Here is an 11,513-nt window from a genome sequence, read left to right as displayed (position 1 = left end):
TCCTGCCCTCAACAGATGACCCCCCCCACCCCGCCCCCAGTTTTAAATCTTGGCTCTGTGAATTTCCTCTAACCAGAGGAAAAAATAAAGGGGGAGGAGCAGCTCCCCTTTAAAAAGAGGAAGAACTTAGGTTTTGATATTGGGAAAGAACTGGGGTTTCAGTATTGTAATAAGGAAAAGATTCTGACGCCTAGTTTGGGTTGCTCAACATGAATATAGAAGAATAAATAAATCGTACTCAAACAAGGTCTTCAAACTCATTTTTTGTCAAAAGAAACATCCTAAGGATCTCTGTGAGGTGGAGGCCATCTTGGTCTACATCATGAGTTTTAGACCAGTCAGGGCTACAGTGTGAGACCCTCTCTCAGAAAAAGATAATATTACAAGGCATGGTGGCACACAATGATAATCCTAGCATGTGGAGGATTCGGATGGGGAGGTACAAGGTGGATGGATGAGCCTAAGATTTACTCCAGCCTTTGGAATGAGATGGAGCCTCTTCACAAGAGGTGAGGGACACAAGATAGCTGAAGCCATTGCCAGAAGAGGTCACAGTTATCCCCTAAATGTCTCTCCAGGGAGGGTTCCTCACCTCAACTTATCCATTCATAGACTTGAGCAATCTTCCCCCCAACCCCCACCCTAACCTGTCTCCATGCTTTTATGGTTTAATTTCGAGATTGTATATTCATTTGCTTGATCATTTGTTCCTTCATTCCTTCATTCGTGTAGGTGTAGGTTCCCATGTTTCTCAGTATGGTCTTATTCTTCTGTATTCCAATGATCCCCCTGCCTCTACCTTCCATGTAGCTGGGAACAGAAGTGTGACCCACTGGCCTCACATTTAACATCTTAAAAAGCTAACCTAGGCATAGTAGTGACACATGTCTATAATCCTAGAGCTCTGGAGGCTGAGACAGGAGGGTTCTCTTGAGTTGTAGGTCAGCTTTGGTGTACACAGTCAGTTCCAGCCTGAATGACCCATCAAAACACCAAATCAAAAACTACCGTGAAAGAGAGAAACTTAAGCAGGAGGATCTCAAGTTCGAGGCCAAATTGCCATACTTAGTGAGTTCAAGGCTAGCCTAGGCTACATGGTAAGGCCTATCTCACTCAATGACTAAGTCATCTGATCAATGAAAGCTGGGTTATTTTTCATGTATGTAGGGCTTATGCTAACATTCAATGTGCCTATTTATAAGCTACTTGAAAAGTCTGACTTCATCCATTCATCCACTCAGCTTCAAGCCTTTTTGGGCACCCACTTCATGCCAAGCATGAAGTGGAGAGAATACGATTGGTAGGTCTCAATTTTTACTGGGCTAGCTTTCTGGTGGGAGAAATAGACTCCAGTATTGAGGGTTGAGATTTTCTGGATTGAAGGTATGTTAGGGGTACTTATAGACTAGGGGGTCTCGCTACCTAGTGTGGATTATCAGGGAAGGATTTACATAGGTAATAGATTATCAGGTAACAGGTTATCAGGTAATAGAGCCCTGAATGACATGAAAAGATCAAAGGAACAGTCCATCATGCAGGAAGTTTCAGAACCTGGAAAATGAAGTATGCAGGCACTATATATTTATTGAATATTATACTCCACGCCTTTGAGTTTCCTTCAGTAAGAGCTAGTAGGTATTTTTAATTGTGGCAAATGGGAGGCTTACATTTCATGATCTGTAGACACTATCTAGTTGGGTTTGGGGACACAGCTCAGTAGCTGTGGCACTTGTCTAATCAACACAAGGTCCAGAGATTGGTCAAGAACAAGAAATCTTGTCTTTGGGCTATAGATGCTTTTAAGTGCCGGCAAAGGGGACACTAGTTAAGAACAATAGCAGGGCTCCAGACGAGAGACCAGCTTGGGCTTCTTGGGGCCAGTGAGAATGGAAAAAAGAGGAAGATCCAGGAACAGCGTGCCAGAAATGGATGAGAGTTGATGGTTGAATATAAACTCATGAGAAAAGAGAATTAGAAAACTAAGCTGCAGGGTGTGAGGGTGCACACTTGTGGGCCTGGAGAAGAGGCAAGAGAGTCAAGGATTCAAGCTCATCCTACACAGTGAGTTCAGGGCCCAGCCTGGAATAATATCATCTCAAACACAAACAAGGTACTGGGGAGATGGTCCAGTAGTTAACAGCACTCACTGTTCTATCTGAGGATAAGGGTTCAGATCTTAGCACCCATACTGGGTGTCTCATGAAAGCCTAGAACTACTGCTTTAAGGGAGCTAACACTTCCATGGGTGCTCACCATGGGTGCTCACAAGCACTATGGTCTAGACACAAGAGCAGTACATAGCAGAGAGTCCACCCAAAGGACCCTGTCACAGTCTTAAGCAAACCTCACAGAGAAGATTCCCACCCCAGCAGCAGGAGTAGTCACCATGTCTCCATTCACCTCTGAACTCTTCATCACTTGGCTACCAACAACACTGATTTGAACATAAAAGTCCCCTAGTGTGGGCCTGTAAGATGGCTGATCTGAGTTCAATTCCTGGGTCCCTAGTGGCCTTCCCCAGAAGAAGCAAGTGATCCTGGCAGTTGGACTGCCTCCTGCAGGAATTGCTCTCATCACTGCACCTTGACTGTAGCTCTAGCCCTTGTTCCCCCTCCCTTCTCTAAACCTAGACAAGCACAAGACCTTGCAGTGTGGATCTCACCAAGCTGCTTAATTACTGAGTGCACCACTTCTCCACCCAGTGACCTAAAGGTCGAAAGGTGGATGAATACAAACGTTGTTCCTGGGTGGATCCCTGACAGAGGGAGGGATGTTCTTCCTACCATCCAATTCCTACTTAGCTTATACATTTGACAACATAGAGGGAATTCCTCAAGAATTGAACCAGAGTTGAATGTTCCAGGGCCAGGCCTGCTCTTAGCATTGTTTGTAGACCTATCAGGCTCCTCTACCAGCAAATGTCATCACCAAGAGCCACTCCTTCCTCTTTGAAGTCCCATGGATGGGCTTTGGGAGCTTTTCATATTGTTCTTTGATAAAATTGTGCTTATTTGCTTGTTTTTAATTCTTAAAAGCTTTCATTATAATCTCTTACATTTGGTTCTTCCTAAATTCATTCTTTTGGACATTCTTCGAGGACATAACCCCTTGAGGGACCCATGCTAAAGCCACCAGGAGCTTCTGCATAAGTCTTCTCCCATACCTGGTGATATTAACTAAAGAAGCGGTTCTCAAATTTTGAATGCTGTGGCCCTTTAATACAGTTCTTCATGTTGTAGCAAGTCCCAACTGTAAAATTATTTTCATTACTACTTTGTAACTATTTTGTTTGCTACTGTTATTAATTGTAATAAATATCTGTTTTCTGATGGTCTTAGGTGACCCTATAAAAGAGTCGTTCAATCCCTAAAGGAGTCACGATCTACAAGTTGAGAACCACTGAACTTAAGTTTCTACAACTGATACAATCCAAACACAAGCATCAGTCAAGGAGTCTAAATGTCTCTGTTGATGTCCCACTATGCTGAGGCTATGGTCCAGAGAGGACTGGATGCTGAAGCATCTCTAAAGTGTGGCTTCTGAGCACCCTGGTCACACAGGAAACCTGGAGTCCCTAGTGAAGGTGACAACAGTGGCTGTTATCTGGTCTAGTCAGAGGGTGAGGTGGGACCTCAGGTTGGCATGGCATAAAGTTCACAAGACCATGATTCTTATGCCCAAACCCAAGCTTATCTCTGTCATTCTCAAAACAGCACACAGTAACTATGGTTTGAACCCAACAGACTATATCTACAAAGTACAACACAGCAGAGTTCCACCATCAAAGCCAGGGCAGTACTCAGTATTTGGGCTCTCGGTCTGTCCACCTTGGGGTCTTAGGAAGGCTGACCTTCAAATCCCTCTTCTTCTGTAGGCTGGGTCACCTTGGGCCAGGCACAAGTCTGAAGGGATGATGCTATAGAAAGGTGACCGGAGGACTGAATACAGCCACTGGTGCCTAAGTGTTCCCTTTTCTCTTCCTATATATATAGCCTCTTATTTTTCTAAATCAAGATGACAGAGAGCTAATATGCTAAGGGAAGCTTAAGAGAGGACCTGGAAGGTCCCTCTCAGCCTGGAAGAGACCCTGATCACCAGCAGCAAGGAACGACCTGGGGCAGGGACATCTCTATCTGTCCAGAATTCTCCCACATACTGGGCACCCATTTTCCTCTAACAGGAAGGAAAGTCATTGTATGATACTCTGAATACACAGGAGGGAGGAGGGAACAGGGAGGGAACCCCAAATCTTTTCTTTTTTGGGGGTTTTGATAAAAGCAGAATAACTGTCTTGAAGGTCAAGTAAAAATAGAACAAGAAAGTGCTTAGAGAGCGAGGCTGAAAATCCCTGGTGTCACTCAGGAATGTTATCAATGCTGAGAAGGGATGTGCAGCTGATAGGGCGACGGCTGGAGACCCAGGGTGTGGGAAAAGCCGGGCACTTGGCTGCCAACTTCACAATTTCTTCTATACCCCAATTCATCAACGTGGCCTTGGAGTCTGGTGGGCTTTTGCATTCTGGGAATCAACTGTGTGGGAAAAGATTTATTCCAGGACCTGAGAAATCACATGATCCAAACAATTCCCTCCCCTGTCTATTTCTGTTGACCTGCTGCTTCGTGGGTCTGGTAGGTACATCCCACACTGGGGGTTTTCCAAAGCCGACTCTGAAAATGATGGGCCTCTTCCACACTCATAAACAATCTTTCTTACTGGAATTATCACCAGAGAATAAAAGGTAACATAGGGCTCCCGGCTCCATTTGTAGACAAGAGTTTATTTATAGTATTGTTTTGAGACAAGGACTCATATAGCCAGCCTATGCTGGCCTCAAACTCGCTATGTACCCAAGGTTGGCCTTGAACTTCTGATCTTCTGGCCTCAGAATATTAGAATTATAAATATGTGTCACCTATGACCAGCTATTTTCTTTGTTTTTGTTTTGTTTGAGACAAGGCCTCACTTGTACCCCAACCTGGCCTGGAACTATATAGCCCAGGCTGGCCTCAAATTTGAGGTAATCCTTCTGCCTTACCCTCCTGAGTTCTGGGATTACAAAAGCTGGTGACAATGCCCAAGTGGATCATTTTTGCATGTTATCTGTTTTTTGTTTTTTGTTTTCAACCAACGGAATAAATCATACCAACATGCTTCATAGCTTACTAATGTCATGCCATAAGATTCATTAAATAGAATCTGGAGGGAATCACCTAAATGTAGGGAAATACTACAATCTTAATTTCTTTTGCTTAGTTATCTATTTTTAGAAGGGTCACAAGACAGCCATAGCTGTTCTACTATTTGCTGTGTGGCTCAAGCTGGTGTGGAACCCATGGCAATCCTCCTACCTCAGTGTCTCCAATGTTGGGTTACAGACACGTATCCCTACTCCCAGCTGAGTTTCCACTCGACTTTGACAGACACTGGCGTCATCTTCACTGCTTTGCTACCATGAGCAGTGCTGAGCTAAGCATCCTGGGTTCTCCTTGTGTAGCATGTGAAAGCTCAGAGAAATCCCAGCATCTATGTATTCAGGCTACAGATGGTGCCACAGTTATCCCTGTGCCTTTGCGGGTTTTTTGTTTTTTCTTCTGACTCTGCAATATTTGAAAGCATCCATGGCATTTGTTTGAGTTTGATATTCTGTTTTTCAAAAATATATACGTGTGGGTGTTGTGCCTGCATGTTTATCTGTATAATGCATGTGGGTTTGGTACCCTCAGGGGCCAAAAGAAAACACTGGATCTGGAATGTTATAGATGGTTGGGAGTTGCCATGTGGTTACTGGGAATTGAACCTGTGTCTCTGGAAGAGCAGTTAGTGTTCTTAACCACTGAATGATTCCTCCAGCTCTACTGATGTCCTATTTTTAAATGTGTAGGCATACATGCACCATTACAAAAAGTCTGGGTCATGGGTCCTTGCCTTTAACTTATTTAAGACAGGGTCTTTTGTTATTTACTGCTGGGTGTGCTGGGCTAGCTTGGATACAAACTTGTGGAAGTTTTCTTGTCTTGGCCTCACCGTCCACTGTAGGAACACTGAACACTGGAATTACAAGTGTGTGCTAACTGCACCAGACTCTACATGGGCTCTGGGGAGCTAAACTCTAGTAACACATGCTTGAGTACTAAGTGCCTTATCCACTGAAATATCTCCCCAGCCTGTTATCCAATTTTAACTTGAGAAAATTCTGGTGCTGGGTATCAAAGGCACTGAGGTAAGGCTGAGGTAGGTACTTCTGTATCCTAACATCATGTGTGTGTGTACACACATGTATGTATGTATGTATGTATGTATGTATGTATGTATAGACACATATATGTATATATGTACACACACACACACACACACACACACACACACACATACACACACACACACAGGGACTTAGCCCCACTTGGCCTGGAACTAGATAGGTAAGCTAGCTTAGGAGTAGATCAGGATGTCCTCAAACTCACAGGATTCTGCTTGCCTCTTCTTCCTGAGGGCTGGGATTAAAGGTGTGCCACCATACATATCCCCAATATCCCATTTTTAGACTTTATTCAATCTGATAGAGCAATTCTTTTTTGCTTCAGCTTGCTTGGTACCGAGTATAGTTTTGTTATGAATTTGCATTTTTTTGCCTGTTCATGTATCTGTTGCTCAGTTCTTTATTTTTCTCATTAAGTTGTACAAAGGTGTAAGTTGAATTCACTGTCCCATATATTTCAAATATTTTCTTTCTGACTATTGTAAATTAACATTTTTCTTAAACCTTTAATGATGATAGAATCTCTTTTTTTGTCTTTCCCAGTACTGGTAGTTGAATCAAGGAACCTGTATTTGGTAGCCATGTACTCTATCACTGAACTCTAGCCTAGCACTAATTCTATCCATCTATCTATCTATCTATCTATCTATCTATCTATCTATCTATCTATCTATCTATCAGAGGGTCTCATTTCCTAATTTCATTTATTTATTTATGTATTTATTTATTTTAGACAAAGTTTCACTAGGATTAGCACACTTATAGCTGAGCTCTATCCTATCCCTAATATTGCCAGCATTTATTTATTTATTTATTTATTTATTTATTTTAGACAGGACCTCACTATATTGCCCCACCGGGCCAGAAACTTGATATGTCTGCTGACCTTAAACTCACAGAGCTTGCCACTGGCTCTCTAGTGTTGGTATTAAAGGTGTATACCACCACACCCAGCTTTTTGGGGTACTTTTTTCATTAAAAAAAGGGGAGGAGGAGGAAAAGGCAGAGAAAGAAGAGGAGGAGCAGGAGGAAGAAAAAGAGGAAGAGGAAGAAAAAGGGAGAGGAAGAAGAAAGATAGGGAAGGAGAGAGAGAACTTCAAATTGAGGTCTAAGTTGCATAGGGTGCTCTGTCAATCTGTTTTCCAGGCAAGCCTTGAACCATTGAGCCTCTTGCCTCAGCCTCTGGAGTAATGGGGAATACAGAGCTATGTTACCAGTCCAGAAGGTAGAATAAAATCATCCAACTTGTCATTACGATTCTTGTTTATCTTGAAGTAGTATAGAGTCCATATATTTTCTACTTGGACTCGTCCACAGGTTTGCTTATTTACACACATTTGTTCATAAGTCTTCTATTCCTTCTATTAAATTTTGTGACATAAAGATCAGGACTTTGCCTGGGCTACACAGCAAGACTTTGTCTTAAGGAACTGAACAAAATCACTCCAAAATTAGCAAAGCAAACAAAATCATCTGACCTGGAATCTTAAGCCACCAAGCCCTCAACCCTGAGATGACTACATCTGTCCCCCAAAAATTAAGCTCTAGAAAATTTAGGACACCATGTCCCTTATATGTGATGGTACCTCAAGCTGTTGATGGAGCAGGTGCCCATTACTTCAGTATGCCAGATCTTCCTCCGACCTGAAAATCCCTGTGAAGACCCGGCTGCTGCTGGCCTTGCTCAACACTTCACCGCTGGGGCCTCTCAAACCTTGGTAGGATGCACAGAAGATGACCCCACCCTCACAGCCAGCCCCATATCTCTTGCCAGGAGACATGCAATGGCTGGAACCTGTTTTGTCTGTTACACAGAGACCAAGAAAGACCCTTCCAGCCCCCACCCTCCAGGGTCAGTCTTCAGCCAGCTCCAGATGAAGTATAAGTAACCCAGCCAGCTCCCTCATCTCCTACAGGACAACTCTGAAATAACAGCATCTCTTAGGGCTTTTTTTTTAGATGGACTCAAAGCCACAGTCAGGGGACGGACTGCTCAGCAGTGAAGACCAGTCTTAGATGTTTCCTTTCCTCAGCTCAACCCTGACCCCTCTATGGGGTTCTGAGGGGGTGTTTCTAGGTAAGATACTTCCATGGAAATGTTCAGCTCTAGACTCTGAAGAATGCAACCTAAGAAGCCTTCTAGCCTTCCTCCCTGGATCCAAACCTTGACCATCCTAGCTGCTGGGCTTGCCTGAGGGTAATCACTTTCCTCAGTGTCCTCCATTAAAAATAACTTCCCCAGGCACTCTTTTTTTTTTGTGTGTGTGTGTAGAGCTGTATTCACCAAGCCTAGAGCTGTCCTCATGAATGAACTGACTGCTCTTCCTTCTCCCATCTTCCTCTTGCTAACTTCCCTGTTTGTTTGCCTTTCAGACAAGGGGTAAATCAGGACACTGAGGAGATAGAGCTCTGAACAGTCCTTTATCCTCAGCTGGACAGGATGGGGAAGTGGGAGAAATTATGATAGCTACTAAAAAGAGCCTACTGAAGACCCAGAAAGATGGTTATCCAGCCGGATGGTGGTGGCGAATGCCTTTAATCCTAGCACTTGGGAGGCAGAGGCTGGCGGATGTTCGAGGCCAGCCTGGTCTACAGAATGAGTTCCACGACAGCCAGGGCTACACAGAGAAACTCTGTCTCAAAAAAACAAAAATAAAACAAAACCCAAAAATAAATAAGTAAATAAAAAATAAATTAAATTAAATAAAAAAAAAAAAGAAAGAAAGAAGGATGGTTATCCGTGAAGAAATGGCTCAGCCGTTAAAAGCACTGACTCTTCTTCCTGAGATCCTGAGTTCAATTCCCAGCAACCACATGATGGCTCACAACCATCTGTAATGGAGATCCAATGCCCTCTTCTGGTGTGTCTGAAGACAGCTACAATGCACTCATATACATAAAATAAATAAAATCTTTAGAAAAGAGATAGTTATCTCATTTTTTGTATGTGTGATTTAGATATATATGCATATGTATGTATGTATGTGTGTACACACATATAGACACATGTGACATGAAAGTAAAAAGGCAATAATGAAGCCAGGTGTTGGTGGTTCATGCCTTTAATCCTAGCACTCAGGAGACAAAAGCAGGCAGATCTCTATGCGTTCGAAGTCATCCTGGTCTAGAAAGTTCCAGGTCAGTCAGGGTTACATAGAAAAACCCTGTCTTGAAACAAGCCCCCCACCCCTGCCAAAAAAGGGACAATGATGAAAGGAAGGAAGGGTCCAAAGGGAAGAGAGGGGAGGTGAGAATAAGAGTATAATGAGGGACAAAAGACTACGCATTGTCTGGCTTCTCCTGTGTGCAATCTAGATCTATCCATCCATCCATCCATCATCCTATATACATATGGGATGAAATCAAAAGAGGAACCATCTGGACTGAGGAAAGGAGCTAGCAGGAGGGGAAGAGGAGGGAAAAGGGAGGAAAGTGGAGGGTAACATGGACAAAGTACACCCCCCATATGTATGTAATATATATATATATATATATATATATATATATATATATATATATATATATTCAGTTTGTGTGACAATGAAACACACTGTTTTGTAAGCTAAGTTAAAGGGTTTTTCCTAAAGCATTATGCTCAGGTCTGTTCCCTTCTTTACCGCTGCACAGCAGAAGGTCTCTCCAAGGTAGCATTTGCTTTAAAGCATGCTCCTCCTGATAATTAATAATGAGCCTCCTGTACCAACAGGTCAGAGAAACCAAAGACGGTTCCATGTTGCCAGCCGTGGCTCACCAACATGGTGGAGGCTGGGGGGAGTATGGTGAGGCGTGTTGCAGACTTAATATTGCTGCTAGAGCCATGGCCCACAGATGCCCCGAAGGCTCCTTTCTGCCTATGCCTATGTTTTCAGATTCCGTGATGTGGTATACAACAGAAGCACTTTGAAGAATGGAATTCTAGGTGTTTTCACTCTTTCTACAGCACTGGTTTGCTTTAGCAATTTTGTTTTAAGCTTGATTTTGTATTTCTGTTGCTGTTTTATATTTTACAAAGTTCATAAACCAGGCATAGTGATCCCAGCACTCTGTAATCCCAGATCCTGTAATCCCAGCACTCTGAAGGAGAGGCCAGAAGATCTTTGACTTTGAGACTTGAGTGGGCCACATAGTGAGTTCCCGGCCAGCCTGGGCTGTATACGTAGTAAGACCCATCATAAAGAAGAATAACATGTTATAAGGTTCCAGGTTAAAATGAGGAAGAACAATAACTGATTGCATTTCATCAAATTTAAGTTATTTCCAATTTTAAGATGAACTCTGTCATAGATCACCAGGAACTGCGCACACCATGGAGGACTCCAAAATCCTGTGAAGTTCAAACCTGAGATGCCCTGACATAAGCTTTCATGAAGCTCAGCATGAAGAGGCTTGAGGTTGCATGAGCTAAGTTCTAGTGACTTGTTTGGTTGCCACGTTAAGTGACAGACACACCATGTGCAGGGGGGACTAGCATCCTGGGGTTTACCAAACCTGCCCTGCCTGACAGGATTGCCTCTGTTTCCCAATCCCGTGCCTTCATTTCTGTGGGCGTGACCAGGGCTGTGTGGAGGCATCCTGTTGTGGCTGACACAGAAGCCTGAGCAAGCGGAAATTTGCACAGTGCACAGGAGCCCTTAGGGAAATACAAAGTCCAAGAAATGAAAACAATAACCTAGTCTGATAGCTCCAGTGTCTTTCCAGCCTTCAGAGAGTTAACATCAAGGTTCCTGGTCAACGTATCAGTTCAACCCACAGAGCCTACTTCTATAGCTAAGAGAACAATGCTAACCTGGAAAAAAGTTTTACCATTGAGGGGTGGGGTAGGACTGGAGATGCAGCTCAGTGGTTACGAGCACAAGCTGCTTCTCTAAAGGTGGGAGTTCAGTTCACAGCACTCACACGACAGCTCACCACTGTAACTTCAGTTCTAGGGGATCTGATGCCCTCTACTGGCCTATGTGGACATGGAGCACTCAAGTGATATGCAGATATACATGTAAGCAAAACGGCCATACACATAAAATAAATAACAAATTTAATACACACACAGAGTTACCACTGGGCGTCAACAAGCCAAGTTCAGTGCCACCTGGGATATCAATTTGTTTGACTTTTTGGACAAAGGCCCGGACTATAAAACCAGATGCTAACTTGGGAAAGATCCATAAACCACCAAAGATGTGTTGGTTTATAGAAAACAAAACAATATATATCTTTTTTTTTTTTAATTTTCTTATATGTCTTTAAACATTAGGTTGAA

General features: G+C 43.2%; 1 protein-coding gene across 6 annotated transcripts in view; it reads right to left on the bottom strand.

The window, feature by feature from the left end:
• Rin2 (Ras and Rab interactor 2) overlaps nt 1-11,513 on the bottom strand; it is a 206,267-nt gene that overhangs the window by 67,077 nt on the left and 127,677 nt on the right. The window lies entirely within an intron of this gene.

Source organism: Mastomys coucha, unplaced genomic scaffold (genome assembly GCF_008632895.1).
Source record: "Mastomys coucha isolate ucsf_1 unplaced genomic scaffold, UCSF_Mcou_1 pScaffold15, whole genome shotgun sequence".
Taxonomy (NCBI): domain Eukaryota; kingdom Metazoa; phylum Chordata; class Mammalia; order Rodentia; family Muridae; genus Mastomys; species Mastomys coucha.
This window is presented reverse-complemented; position numbering and strand designations above follow the sequence as displayed.